Source organism: Lemur catta, chromosome 4 (assembly GCF_020740605.2).
Source record: "Lemur catta isolate mLemCat1 chromosome 4, mLemCat1.pri, whole genome shotgun sequence".
Taxonomy (NCBI): Eukaryota; Metazoa; Chordata; class Mammalia; order Primates; family Lemuridae; genus Lemur; species Lemur catta.
This window is the reverse complement of record NC_059131.1, coordinates 40,256,574-40,271,341: the sequence shown is the minus strand read 5'-3', so window position 1 is coordinate 40,271,341 and position 14,768 is coordinate 40,256,574. Positions and strand designations below refer to the sequence as shown.

Genomic DNA, 14,768 nt, shown 5'->3' with positions numbered 1-14,768 from the left:
TCTCTGAAAGGGAGAGCTCACCCTCTAAGATCTTTCTTTTCTTTTCAGCAAGAAGGGTGCACTGCCCAGTTTGCAACCCCTCTCCTCCACTGACAGTCCTGAGCTCCTTTTTATTCACAGAGGAATGCCAGTGTCATTACTTCTCAGTTTCTGTCTTCTGTGAGCACTGGGGATCCCCCTGAGCCATGCCATCCCCATCACCGCAAGTCGATATTCATTTGCTTTCTTCAAGGTCCACAGCGCCAGGCTATGATGCTCATCAGAGACATTCTTATTGTCAAAGTGGTTAAGTAGAAAGTATAATTCCTGGCCTAAGAATCATTTGGCATCTGCTCCCTGTGTACCTACAACCTAAAGAAAATACATAGCAATTTTCCAAATGACTATTTGCCACTTAAAAAAAATCAGCAATTGGCAATAAACCAATTCAACACAAGCCCTCTGAAATTAAAAATTACAAATTAATATTAAGAATGTGGTTAAGATTTGTTTGAATTTTTGAATAATATTTTTGGTAGCTTGACAAATAATTATAAAGGATTTGTCAAGATAAATTATCTCTGGATTACAACTTATTTTACAATATGAATTAAAAAAATCTAACAGAGTTTATTGAATATTTTTCTCTGAATATTCTTATTCTTTAAAATAATTTTATTAGCTAAATGAAGAGCTCAAGAATTTCAAATAATGTGTAGTATATATTCAAAACCCCTCACCTGAAACTGTTGGGGCCTAATGTGTTTTAAAATTCAGAATTTTTCGGATTTTGGAAAACTATTATGGACATAAACTGTATATTATATAACAGCTCTTGTGGGGTCAGGGGCAACATCCCACAATCTAATATTAATATTTCTACAACAAAATGAATGACTAGTTCCATGAATGGGGATGTTTACAAAGGGCTATAAATACCAGTTCAGGTTAAATTATTTTTGCCAAAAGAGTTGTGAGGCACCTTTGGTATTTAGAGCTTTTTGTATTTCTTAAGTGCAGATAAGAAATTGTGAATTTTTACCACTCTTATAAAATGTTATCATCAATTCACTGATGTTGAGTCTGTGCTTGGTAGATCTTCAGTAAATTGAAGGAGTCACTTAATTGGTATCAAAGCGGAAATGAATATTTCCCTTAGGGCAGAAACATGGCTCTCTGTGTCACATCATTAGTGTCACCTCTTTCCCTCTTTCTGTGTCACCCCTGGAGCAAATGGATAAGATGTAGTTTCTGTTTAATCTTTAAAAATTTGTGTGGACAACAAAAGGGTGTAATTTGGTACCATGCAGACCAGAAATGTTTAATAAATGGCCATTTCATTTCACTTTCTTACTGGCAATTTTATTAATACTGAAAGGTATAGAATTAGGGATGGCTTTTTCCATATGTGTAGTTATGATGTCGATGCTCAAAAATGTGCAGATCAACTGAGCAGTGTGGCTTAAAAATGGTCACTGAGAAGCATGTCTTCCCATATGCTTGTGCCATTTTTCACACAGGGGAAGATACTTTGCTGAAAATTCAGGCTGTTTCAAGCATTGCCCTTTTAGCCTGTTTTTATCTGCTGTGTATGGGCTGTCTATGTATAGACATGGATCAATCTCCTTCAGTCCACATATATATATTTGTATGGCTATGTATGCTGCCTACTACTCACCAATGTCAGAGTTCTTCAGTACAACCCCCATGACAATACATTCAATCACCTTATTTCTGCAGGTTTTCCAAGGCAGAGTAACTCCATTGTTTTTGAATTTTTTTAACACACTGTAGGTAAATAGGTATTTATCTAGATAGCCTTTGATTATACAGAGTTCAGTACTTAGGAGTTTATTAATAGTAATGGGCAGCTGCCAGGAGGCAAACATTAATTTTTAGCTGATGAATCTCTTGGCTAAAAAAGGAATTTCATGTTACTTTTTTCCTCTCCATTTCTTTCTTTCCATTTTTTTACCTCTCCTTTGTCCTAAATAAATAAGATCTTCTGCTTTATGGAGCATAAGCACTTATAGCTGAAAGAGGATTACTTTAAGATTAATTACCACAATTTCCTAGCATAACCTAGGAAGTATTTACGAATGTGTATGTGTATGTGTGTGTGACTGTGAATAAACTATTACTTACATAGTATTTTATGTACATCCTTTTAACTTTTTTCCTCTATAAATATCTGTGACTTAATGATGTCTGCTGCTAGAGGCCCCATAACACTTAACCTTCGATATAGTTCCTAGCATTAGGTCTATTAAGAGCTACAGATGTTTTGTATCCGTGTAAAATGAATCAATCCATCTGTATCATGCTGCTTAGACTAGATTTCCTTCAATATGGGAAAAGCACAGATGTTTCTGCTTTGGGTGTCTCTGTATTAAGAATGGCTTTGACTTTGTTAATGTATGCTATTTACTACTCCAAAACACCTTCACACTTTTGGTTTACTTTTGAGTTTCTCATTCCTCAGTTTGCTTATTTATATCCATTTCCTTGACTTTTATTGTGTCCAGTATATGTAAGATATTTTGCAAAGGTGATGTATGTATACAATTACAGGTGTATATTTTTAATTATATAAATTCCTTTGGATAAATATCAAGTAAACTTATCATAGGCCTATTTTCTATAAGAAATAGCTATTCTTTTTTAATTGACACATCATAACTGCACATATTTATGGGGTACATAGGAATGTTTTGATACAGTCAATGTACAGTCAGTGATCAGATCAGGATAATTAGTAGATCCCTCATCTCAAATATTTATCATTTCTTTACATTGGGAATATTCAATATCATCTCTTCCAGCTATTTGAAATACATTTTTTGTTAACTATAGTCACCCTACAGTGCTATGGAGCACTATAACTTATTCCTTCTATCTAGCTATAATTTCATATCCTTTAACAAATCTCTCCCTATGCCCCTCTTCCCCCTACCCTTCCCAGATTCTAATAACCTCTATCCTACTTTTTACTTCTATGAGGTGAATTTTTTTTTTTTTTTTGGCTTCTGCATTTGAGTGAGAACATGCAGAGTTTAACTTTCTGTTCCTGGCTTATTTCACTTAACGTGATATCCTTCAGTTCCATCCATGTTCTGTGAATGACAGGATTTCAGTCATTTTTGTGGCTGAATAGTATTCCATTGTGTATAGATACCACATTATCCACTCATCTGCTGTGGGACACTTGGGTTGACTCCTTATCTTGGCTAGTGTGAATAGTGCTGTAATAAACATGGGGGTGTAGATATGTCTTCAATATAATGATTTCCTTCCCTTTAGATAAATGCCTGGTAGTAGAATTGCTGGATCATATGGTAGTTCTATTTGTAGTTTTCTGAGAAATCTTTATACTGTTCTCCAAAGTAACTTAAAAATAAAAAGTTCTTTTAGAATCTCTCAGCTCTTTTAAATTAAGAGTTAATATAACAGCTATTTAAACTAATAGGGAGCTTGACTTTAAAATATGTGGACTCCTGATTTATAATTAGAATCTCTAGTTTTGGAAGGTAAGACCAATATTTACCCTTGTATGGCCCTGCCAAAGGGCCGCCACAGACATTGGCTGGTAGATACTCATTTATCCTGACAGCAAAAACATTTTTCATGGAGTTCCAAATCTGCAGTCTCTCTCCCAGCTGTCAGCCTGGTGGTGAACGTCAGAATGCTGAGTGCTTTTGGCCGGGGATGGGTATGTTTGAGACAAATGAAACAATAAAGCAAAATAAAAATAGGAATATATTTTTTCTATTTTTATGTTTCTCTGTATGTCTCTGCCTCTCTGCTTCTGTGTATGTCTCTTTAATAGGGGAGGGAGTAATCTTTTTTGTTAAATCTTGCCTTAAGTTTTTATGTCATAATTTTTTTACCATTCATTGAATACTATCTTTCAAGCCTCTACTAAGTGCTTTACATGGATTATCTTTGTAAATCCTCACAAAAACCCTGTGAGGAACATATTTTTATTATTTTTATTCTAAAAATAAAAACACTGAGTCTTACAGAAGTTTAATAACTTGCCAAAATTTATGCTTTTAATAAAGAAGCTGATGTTTGAAGTAGAAATGTCTGACTTTAGAGCCCTCACTTTAAAATATGAAAGAAGCCCAGTTTATTTGGTAGATGGCCATGGAGAACTTGGCTTGCACATTCAAAAGATCATAGGTAGCATTCCTTAAAGATGTAATTCAAACTATTTTCTTGCCATTTATTATGTGCGTGTATGGGTGTGTATATAAATATTTAATTTTCTCATAGTGCATTAGCCTGAGCGTATAAATAACTTCACATTAAAGGTGATAGGTCAAATTCCTCTGGCTTATGGCTTTCATCTGTGTAAATCAACTTTAGTTCCATGCGAATTCCTGCTCAACTATTTTAGAAGTCCTTGATAGATGTCTCATATGTACTTAGCAACATGCCAGGGTATTTGGTAATTCCATTTTTCCTCCTTTTCTCTAAACCACAAATATCTCAGTTCCTTTCTGGTCCTTACTAGGGTTTTCCTGTCCACTGTTCTAAATTTTTCCAATGCCACAGCTGTGAGCTCTTCAACAGTGAAGTTGGGGAAGAAGAGAGGTTGTTGGAGAATCACTGTCCTTGTTTATGCTGTGGTTGGTAAAGAACCTAAAATCAACATTTGTGTGTCAACTTATAGTGATACTCTCAGGCATGTTCGCTTACATGTGTTGGGTCTGGAAGCCCATGTGGACTTTAAAGCCCAACAGCCCCCAGCACGTTTTTTAAGATGATCCTGGAAATAGCCACTTCAAAAGGACTAAACTTTGATTATACTAGAATTCTTTCTGGAAGCATAACAGATATAGATTTCACAAAATGCAATTTAACACAAGTAATTTTTCTCAAGACCTTATAAATAAAGAATTTATGTTTTGTCCCTGACCAAATGCCCCTGGCAATTTAATTTTTAAGAATACTTTGTAGCTAATAAAAGAAACTATTTTAATGGTAGCCTAGACAATTATTCCACCCATATATTATATTATGGGCCAGGTTTGCAATTATTTTCTGCTTTATTTGGATTTTTTTTACGTGTGTACCTAACAAGGGTTTCGTCAAGTTCATTCACTATGTTTGCTAGCAGGGCCTTAATATATTTTTTTGTTGATGGGAAGGCTCATCTTGAGGAAAAAAAGAAAGTGGAGAGCCCAATATTCTCAGCCAAATGAGCCCAAATAACTCACCAAAGATGGAAGATAATAACTATCCTCCATTATTTAAAGGCAAGAAAAGTGGAAGTTTTGTCTTTTTCATATAAGCATATAAGCATAAGATATAAGCATATCTGACAGTCCTTTAATATAAGCTTAGTAGAAAAATTTAATTTTACTAAAAACATGATATACCAAGTTGCTTTCTCTACCTTGTAAACTATTTCTCTCTGCTGGTCTCCTTCTCACTCTCATTTAAAACCTCGGAATAGATTTTGACTTACCTCCACTTTTCTTATCTCTTATCTCCTTCTCAAAACAAAGCCTTCTTTCTTCTTCATCTCTAGCCTAATTGAAAATCTTCTCATTTAAACATAAATCCCCATAGCAGCCTCTTAATCTGTTAACTGCTCTTTTCCTACTCGATTTAGCAGATTTATCTTTGTAAATCACCAGTTTTGTCAAGTCACTTCTTCAATGGAGAATCACCTATACTTTCCCACTGTGCACAAGTTAATCCAATACATAGGCCTGATATTTAAGAACCTGCTTAATTTTCCCTTCTCTTTCTTTTAAATATAAATTTCTTCTGAGTCCTTATATAAAGCCTCTATTCTGTACATGGAAACATTTCTCCCCAAACGAATCATGCTCATTGATGAAGCTGGTCTCCTTTGTTTTTGTATACCATCCTGTGCTTACTTTGTCATCACACCTATCATATCAAGTTTTAATTGTTTATTGTGATCAGCTGAAAATTTCCTCTCCCCAAGATGCCCATGTTCTAATTCCTAGAACCTATGTCCATGTTACCTTACACAGCAAAAGCCACTTTGTACATACAGTTATGTTAAGGACCTTGACATGGGGTGATTAACCTGGATTATCCAGGTGAACTCAATCTGATCACATGGGCCCTTTAAAGAGGAGGACGTTTCCCAGGTTATAGTCATAGTCAATAGCAGATGTGAGGACAGAAGAATGGTCAGAGAGATACAAATGTGCTAGCTTTGAAGATGAAGGAAGAGAGCCATTAGGCAAGACATGCAGGCAGCTTCTAAATGCTGAAAAGAAATGAAACAGATACAGATTCTCCCCTAGAGCCTCTCAAAGGATTGCAGCTCTGCAGACATTTTTATTTTAGCCCAGTGAGACTTATTTCAGAATTAAATTTATGTTGTTTTAAGACGCTATTTGTGGTCATTTGTTATAGCAGCAATAGAAAACTAATACATCTATTAACTTAGCTTCTTTCCCAAATGGACTTTGAGTTTTTTAGGTCAAAAGTGAGAAGCATAGTTTTAATAGCCATTCTCCCCTTTCTTCTAGAAACAGAATTCTGATGTTTTTTCAGGATTGCAGCAAGCTCAGCTTACTTTGCAGTTAAAGGTGGGGTGACTAAGTTATAAAAGGGAAGTGTTATGGGAAAACCTTCCAAAAGGATTGACTTAACTCAGAAAAATGACTCTTGTAATTAGTTAAGATGAGGTCATACTGGATTAGGATGGGCCCTAGAAAATGACTGGTATTCTTATATAAAAAGGAGAGAACACACAGACACAAGAAAAGTCATATAATAACTAAGGCAGAGATTGGAGTGATGAAGCTGCAAAGCCACAGAACACCAAGGATTGCAGGAGCCACCAGAAGCTGGGAACAGTGAAGGAATAATCCTTTCTTGGAAATTTTTGGAGCATGGCCCTACTGATTCCTTCATCTTGGATGTCTACACTCCAGAACTGAGAGAATGTATTTCTTTTGTTTTAAGCCACCCAATTTGAGGTAATTTGTTATGGCAACCCTAGGAAATGGATATATCCTTCTTTGAATGATACATGCAAAATGCTTAGTACAGTTCCTGGCATGTCATTAATACTCAAATGTTAGGCTTTATTATGTGTAACTATAATGATCATTATCATTACTTTATATACTGTTTTCTGACACTAAACACTAACTATATAAAACCTCATACTTTTAGTTGAAGCTTTGTTTTTCCAATTTATTTTTTTTATTTCAGAATATTACAGGAGTACAAATGTTTAGGTTATATATGTTGCCTTTGTTCTGCCCAAGTCAGAGCTACAAGTGTGTCCATCCCCCAGACAATGCATACTGCACCCATTAGGTGTGAATATACCCTAGCCCCTTCTCCCTCTACCCACCTGCCTGACACCCGACAAATGTTATTTCCATATGTACACATGAGTGTTGATCACTTAGTACCAATTTGATGGTGAGTACTTGTAGTGTTCATTTTTTCATTCTTGTGATACGTCACTTAGAATGGGCTCCAGCTCCATCGAGGATAATACAAGAGGTGCTAGATCACCATTGTTTTTTGTGGCTGAGTAGAAATCTGTGGTATACATATACCATATTTTATTAATCCACTCATGTGTTGATGGGCACTTGAGTTGTTTCCATATCTTTGCAATTGTGAATTATGCTGCTATAAACATTTTTGAGTGCAGATGTCTTTATTATAGGATGTTTTTTTTTCTTCCCCTCTGGGTAGATGCCCAGTAATGGGATTGCTGGATCAAATGGTAGTTCTACTTTTAGCTCTTTGAAATATCTCCATATTACTTTCCATAGAGGTTGTACTAGTTTGCAATCCCACCAGCATTGTACGAGTGTTCTATCTCTCTGCATCCATGCTGACATTTGTTGTTTTGGGACTTTTTGATAAAAGCCATTCTCACTGGAGTTAAGTGATATCTCACTGTGGTTTTGATTTGCATTTTCCTGATGATTAGAGATGTTGAGAATTTTTTCATATGTTTGTTGGCCATTAGTCTATTTTCTTAATAGGGGTTGTTTGATTTTTTTCTTGCTGATTTTCCTGATTTCTATATAGATACTGGTTATCAGCCCTGTATCAGATATGTAGCATGTGACTATTCTCTCCCATTCTGAGGATTGTCTGTTTGCTCTCATGATAGTTTCCTTGGCTGTGCAGAAGCTTTTTAATTTGATCAGGTCCCATTTATTTATTTTTGTTAATGCTGTGATTGCTTTTGTGTTTTCTTCATAAATTCTTTGTCTAAGTCAATGTCTGTAAGAGTTTTTCCAATGTTTCCTTCTAGAATTCTTATGGTTCCATGCCTTAGGTTTAAGTCTTGTTATCCATCCAGTTGATTTTTGTGATGAAATTGTTTTCAGGTATAAATATTTTGAGTCTTCAATTAGAGCATAAGGGCTTTGAGGGCAAATACAGTTGCTTACACTCTTTTATCTCCTATTCCCTTTGCTTGACATATAAGATGGTGCTGGGCATGAGAAGGGCAGCAGTTTTTAGAAAAGAAAAATTCCCCATGGGTAGTGTTCTCAGAATAACTGAAATCTGCAAAATAGTTACAGCCTCGGGGAATTTGGAAGATGGTTGCCAGGGTCAAAGAGTCTTCCTGATTGACAGAAAACTAGATAAGAACAAGGGAGTTTCTCTAGACACCAGCCAAGTGAGGAGGCTCAGATCCTGGCAGAGAACATTCACTCAATGATTTTTATCAGTTATTTTTTAGGAGGAGGAGGCTGTTAAAGAGGAATTTCCATTTGTCTCTTTAAATAAGTGCTTTATCTATTTAGGAATCTGCTATAGTGAAAGTACAAAGAAGCCCATTAGGACATCCATGTATAGCTATTACAAGCAAGAATAGAGCCTGAGGTAGCAAGTGATTTTTCTATAAAGTGAGCGTATTTCCTATTTTCAAACTCCCTTGTCACACTCTTCAGCTACATTACTGAAATGCAAACTTTTCAAACTTCCTTTTTTTTTTCTTGCTGGGAGACTTTGTGCCGCTAACTTGCTTTCAGGCAATTCTCTCTCTAGAAGTGGAAACCAAAAAATGTTTTGGAGGTGTTGGTGAATGCAGCAGTCATTTTAAGAGTCACAGATAAGAAATTCGAGACTCTCTCATAAAGAGATGGGAAAAGAACAAGAATGGATTTGAATTATTAACATTTTTGACAATAGGAGCTGTATTACTCCCTAAGGCCAGAGATTTTTAAATAACTAACATTTGTCCTCTGCTAAATAAATTCCAAGCAACTTCCTCATTGCTTTATGTATTTTAACTCATTTAATCTTTTTGATAGCTGATGAAGAGGTCTTATTTATTATTCTAATTTTACAGATGAGGTAAGGGTACAGAAGTAATCTATGAAATTTCTCTAGTGTCTACTTTACACTCTCCCCTCCCAATCAGAGTCAGGCTATTAACACTTGATAAGTGTGTTTAGCTACTTTCCTTTCCTTCCCTCAATGTCCTCATGTATAAAATGCCAGACGTCATAGTGAATAGACAGAACAAAGTGTCAGTGTTTGCCCTGAAGGATCTTAATGTTTCCATATAATTGAGTAAAAGAAACTGAACTGAATGTGAAAATTAACTAACACACAAGTTAATATGAATTAAAACCTATAATAGAGGCAACAGCCTTCCCCCAAATTTCCAGGGTCTAGGCAAAAGTACAAATGGAGGCTTGTGTATCATGTCAAGACTAAATATGCTTAAAATTTATAAATCAAGCTAATTTAAATATGGTCTAGCCTCTTATCGTGACAGACATAATTCTATAACAACTGGAAGAACAGATTCAGTTAAAATGCTTAGACCTGTTAGAGTTTCATGCCAGAACACTGGTACTCCGGGAGAGCCTGTACTAGGTCCCGGAGTCCCCCACCCTTGTATCCTGGCTCCAAGCCTGACCTGCTTTTTTTCCCACTCCTATCTCTGTCCTGTAATAGAGGGAACTTCAGTGCTCATGGTAGACACCTTGTCTCACAAAAATATCATTGTTGATGTCTCTTGCAAATAGGATTGCCAGATTTATCAAATAAAAAGATTTCCAGTTAAATATGAATTGCAGATACAAAACAAGTTTTTTAGTACAAATATGTCCCATAAAATATTTTGTTGTGTATCTGAAATTTCAATTTACCTCAGTATCCTGTATTTAATCTGTCAACCTTATTTACAAATGTTCACCCATTGGTCAAACTTTGAGCCCATTGACGTTTACTCTGGTGGCTGTTTCTACCCCTCCATTGGGACAGATTCAGATCCAAGACCCACACTAGTCCCAGAGTGGTTTTGGGGCTATTTGGGCAGAGAATTCTGTGGTCTAGGGTATGCAGAATGTGATCTAGTAGGTGAGGGGCTTGTGCCCTTTGTAGAGGGTCACCCTTATTTCTTAGGTCTATAAATAAGAAAATAATGGACAAGGAGAACAGAAAGTTATATATTGACTAGTGGGATCTCAAAAGAAATTATGGAAGAAATAGCATTTGATGTGAGTCTTAAATGATGGAAAGAATTTAGGCAGGCTGTGTTAAGGAAAGGACATACTAGGCGGAGTTATTTCACTTAACATTTTATTATGCTTTAATTTTAAACACATCAAGCCCTTATTTTATATGCTTTTAATTTCTTTGCCTTTAATGTGTACAAACATTAGTTATAATTCACCTTCTTAACTGTCATGAAGGTGACCTGTACATAATAAGGAGAGTCCTACATTTTCTCCACATTTTTCCTTTGAGTATTTGCTGATTTGCTGCATGAGACACACACTGAACGGAATTCAGGGACCTAGAAATGCAGCTGTTTCACTGAGCTATGGAGATTAAAAATAAGTGCAGGGCTACCAAATAGATAGGATTTAAGAAGACAAGATCATAGAGTAAAGAGAAAACTAAAAAGTGAGACAAAAGTTCTGAGTTCAAATTCTTCTCAAGGCAATACCCTAGGTTATACATGCTTTGGATGAGGCACAGAGAAACCAAGCAGAGAACAACTGCTGAGAGGCTAAACATGTAAGCAGAGAATTTACCAGTTTCATGGTGCTGGGGAGACAAAAATTGGAGTAGAGGGCCTGCCAAGGGAGAAATCCCTGGTAGATGCCCCAGACACTCAATTTAAAATCCCAGAGGAGCTATCCTTTAGGAGAAAAAGACAAAACAGAAATAGACCAGCTTTCCCCAAATCAAAGTGATCTGCTCATTTTCTATCTACTATTCAGAAGAAAATTAAACCTTCCCTAGAGGAAGATAACAACCCTCCAGTCACTACATTTTGTTACACATAATGTACAGCATTCAATGGAGAATTATTAGCTATGCCAGAAAGCAGGACCAGATGATTCAGAAAACAAACAAACAAAAGGACATCTTAATAGGAAAAGCCTACAGATGATAGAGATGTTTTGGAGTGTAGAAAAAATATATGGAAGTTGGAGAAAATATTTTCAATACATTTAGCCAGAAGAGATTCACATCCATATTATACAAATAATCTCTACAAATCAATATGGAAAAGAACCCAATAACCTAATGAGCAATTTGAAGGAAAGACTTATAGCTATGTCACAAAAGAGGATATTCAGATGGCCAACAAGCACATAAAATGGTGCTCAATATAATCGTCAGAAAAATTCAAATTAAACAATACTGAGAAATAATAAAAATTAACTGACAATATTAATTGCAACAAATATGCTACTCTGGTACAGGATTTTGATAGTGGGAAAGTCTGTTCATATGTGTCAGCAGGGTGTACTTGGGAAATTTTTGTACCTTCTACTCAATTTTGTTGTGAACCTAAAACTTCTCTAAAAAATTGTTTATTTTTAAAAAAGTTAAATGACAATCTTAAGAGTTAGGGATTCTATGGAGAAACTATAACTCTCATATACTGCTAGTAGGAGTGTAAGTTGCTACTAATGCTTTGAAAAATGGTTGGCAGCATCTACTGAATCTCAATATTATGAATATTATATAATCCAGCAATTCATCTCCTAGGAATATACTCACTGAAAGGAGGAAAATATATTTATCAAAAGATATCTTCCAGAATAGTCATAGCAGTTCTATTCATAATAGCCAAAGATTGGCAACAAACAAAATACCCATCAAGAGTAGAATGGATAAATGTAGAATAATCATACAGTGTAAATCCATATAGCAGTGAGAATGACTGAACCACAACCTGACTGAATCTCACAAATATAATGTTGAGTGAAGAAAGCCAGACATAAAATAATATATACTGTATAATTTAATGTATATGAAATAAAAAATAGTCAAAATTAAACTCTTCTGGTATCTGAAGATTAGCTATCTTTGGAGGAAAGGAGAGGTAGTGGGCGTGATGGCACCTACCATAGGGCTGGTGATATTCTGTATCCTTATCTGGGAGCTGAGTATATGAGTATGTTCACTAGTGACAGTTCCTCAAGCTGTACAAATTAAGATTTGTGCATTTTTTTCTATATGTATGTTAGAGTTCTAAAGTGTTGATATAAAAAAGAGAAAATCATGTATCCAGTACTCAGGGTCTTGTTAATGTTGAAATTAATTTAATAGTTTACTATTCAGTACTCATCAGTTGAGCTCAATTTACAAAGTAGCTGGACTTGAAGTATCATTTCCTACTGTCTCTTTAGTTTGGATCATCAAATTTTTATCCAGTACTTACCCTGTGGCAATAATGATGCTATGGTCTAGAATATAAAAATAACTGACACATTTTCACTACCCAAGTAGCATGAAAATTAGTTTGGGTAGGCATGCATAAACAGATAATTTTAAATTAATAAAGTAAACATCGTGCAGAAACAGAAACAAGATGCAATGGAACACTGCAAGTGTGTGCAAGTGCATGTGTGTGAACTTCAAAGATTTTCTAGAGAAGATGCTTTGTGGGCTTAGTCTTTGAAATGAAGAAGAATGCAAGCACATAAATGAGAGGAGTGAAGGAAGTGCTAACGGAGGGAGAGGCATGAGTGAGGACATGGGATTCTTAAATTGTGCCATTAAGACCTGAATTTACAAGCAGCTCTGCTAGAGCATAAATTTCAAAACATTGAGTGGTGGGGAAAGTAGATGGAATGGTAGTTAGGGCCCAGGCTATGGAAAACCATAGAGACACAATGTGTGGCTGTCCAGGATGCTGATTATACACGTGTCATATCTAATGAGCAGCGTTCACACAGTGCACGTATAGTAACCTGGAGCAGTCACAGTCGAAGCTAGCCATATATAAGCTCAGAAAAATATGAATGAAGACATGCACTAGCATACATTCTTTTGATGCCACAAGATTTTAATTTTGACTATTTTTATTTCATGTAGATGGAATTGTATAGGATATATTATTTTATGTCTGGCTTTACTTCATTCAACATTGTATTTGTGAGATTCAGTCAGGTTGTGGTTCAGTCATTCTAACTGCTAAATAGAATTACACTGTGTGATTATGCCACATTTATCCATTCTACTCTTGATGGGCATTTTGTTTGTTGCCAATCTTTGGCTATTATGAATAGAACTGCTATGACTATTCTATGCTGTCCTTTCCTGACATACACTAAGGTTTCTTTTTCCCACTGTCACTCTTGGAGGGCCTGGTTTCTACACCTCAAACTTGACATGGTTACCTCATCTGCAGAACAAGGCATAGGGGTGAGCATGGAATGTTAATGTTGCTGAGGCAAATACTTTGGGGCATCCAAGTTTGGGGGGAAAAGAGAGTGGGTAGATACATGTGTACATACATTCCTGGCTGTTGCCTATCAGGACCCAGGAAACTGACTCTCGACTGGACCTAGCCCAGCTGAGAAGGTGATTTACACAGCAGTGGCTTCCCTTGGTTCAAAAGAGTCATTGCTTATTCTTAATCAGGTTGTGCCATATAACCATCCTTATTTTTTTCTTTTTTCTATATTTTTTATTTCAGCATATTATGGGGGTACAAAGGTTTAGGTTATGTATATTTCCCATGCCCCCCTCTCCCTGAGTCAGAGCTTCAAGCGTGTCCATTCCCCAAACAGTGCACATAGCACTCATTATGGAGGTATACACTCATCCCCTCCCCCACCACATCGGCCCGACACCCAATTAGTGTTATTCCCAAATGTGCACTTACGTGATGATCAGGGAAACCAATTTGATGGTGAGTACATGTGGTGCTTATTTTTCCATTCTTGGGATTCTTCACTTAGTAGAATGGGTTCCACCTCTATCCAGGAGAACATAAGACATTCCATATCACCATTATTTCTTATAGCTGAGTAATACTCCATGGTATACATATACCACATTTTACTAATCCACTCATGTATTGATGGGCATTTGGGTTGTTTCCACATCTTTGTGATTGTGAATTATGCTGCTATAAACATTTGGGTGCAAATGTCTTTTTTATAGAATGTCTTTTGTTCTTTTCATCCTTATTTTTTTCTATTTAACGAAGGTAAACATTTTTAACTTTACACAAAAGCACTCTATAAGCAGAGGCAGCTCATCTTGCAAGCCATACCAAAAATTTTGAATTTTGGCTTATATGGATTGTGAGAAATTTGATTACTCTTTGCAGAACTGTTTTAATGGGTAGAAAATTGAGGAAAAAGAAGAGAAAATAAGAGAAGACTATTTTCTAAAGTTGCCTTGCTGGTCATAGAGGATGACCAAAGTCCACTAGGTTGAGTTATGGTTTTGTTTTGGGTTTTTTTTTTTTTTCTGTGTTTGTTTTGTTTGGGGCTTACATTGGAAGTAACCAAAGAGCCAGATATGAGAGGGAAATAGTTGATTTAGAAAGA

The 14,768-nt window shown here is 35.9% G+C and overlaps 1 long non-coding RNA gene across 1 annotated transcript in view; it reads left to right on the top strand.

The window, feature by feature from the left end:
* Positions 1 to 14,768, top strand: part of LOC123636436 — a 259,288-nt gene that overhangs the window by 189,903 nt on the left and 54,617 nt on the right. The gene's annotated exons all lie outside the window — the stretch shown is intronic.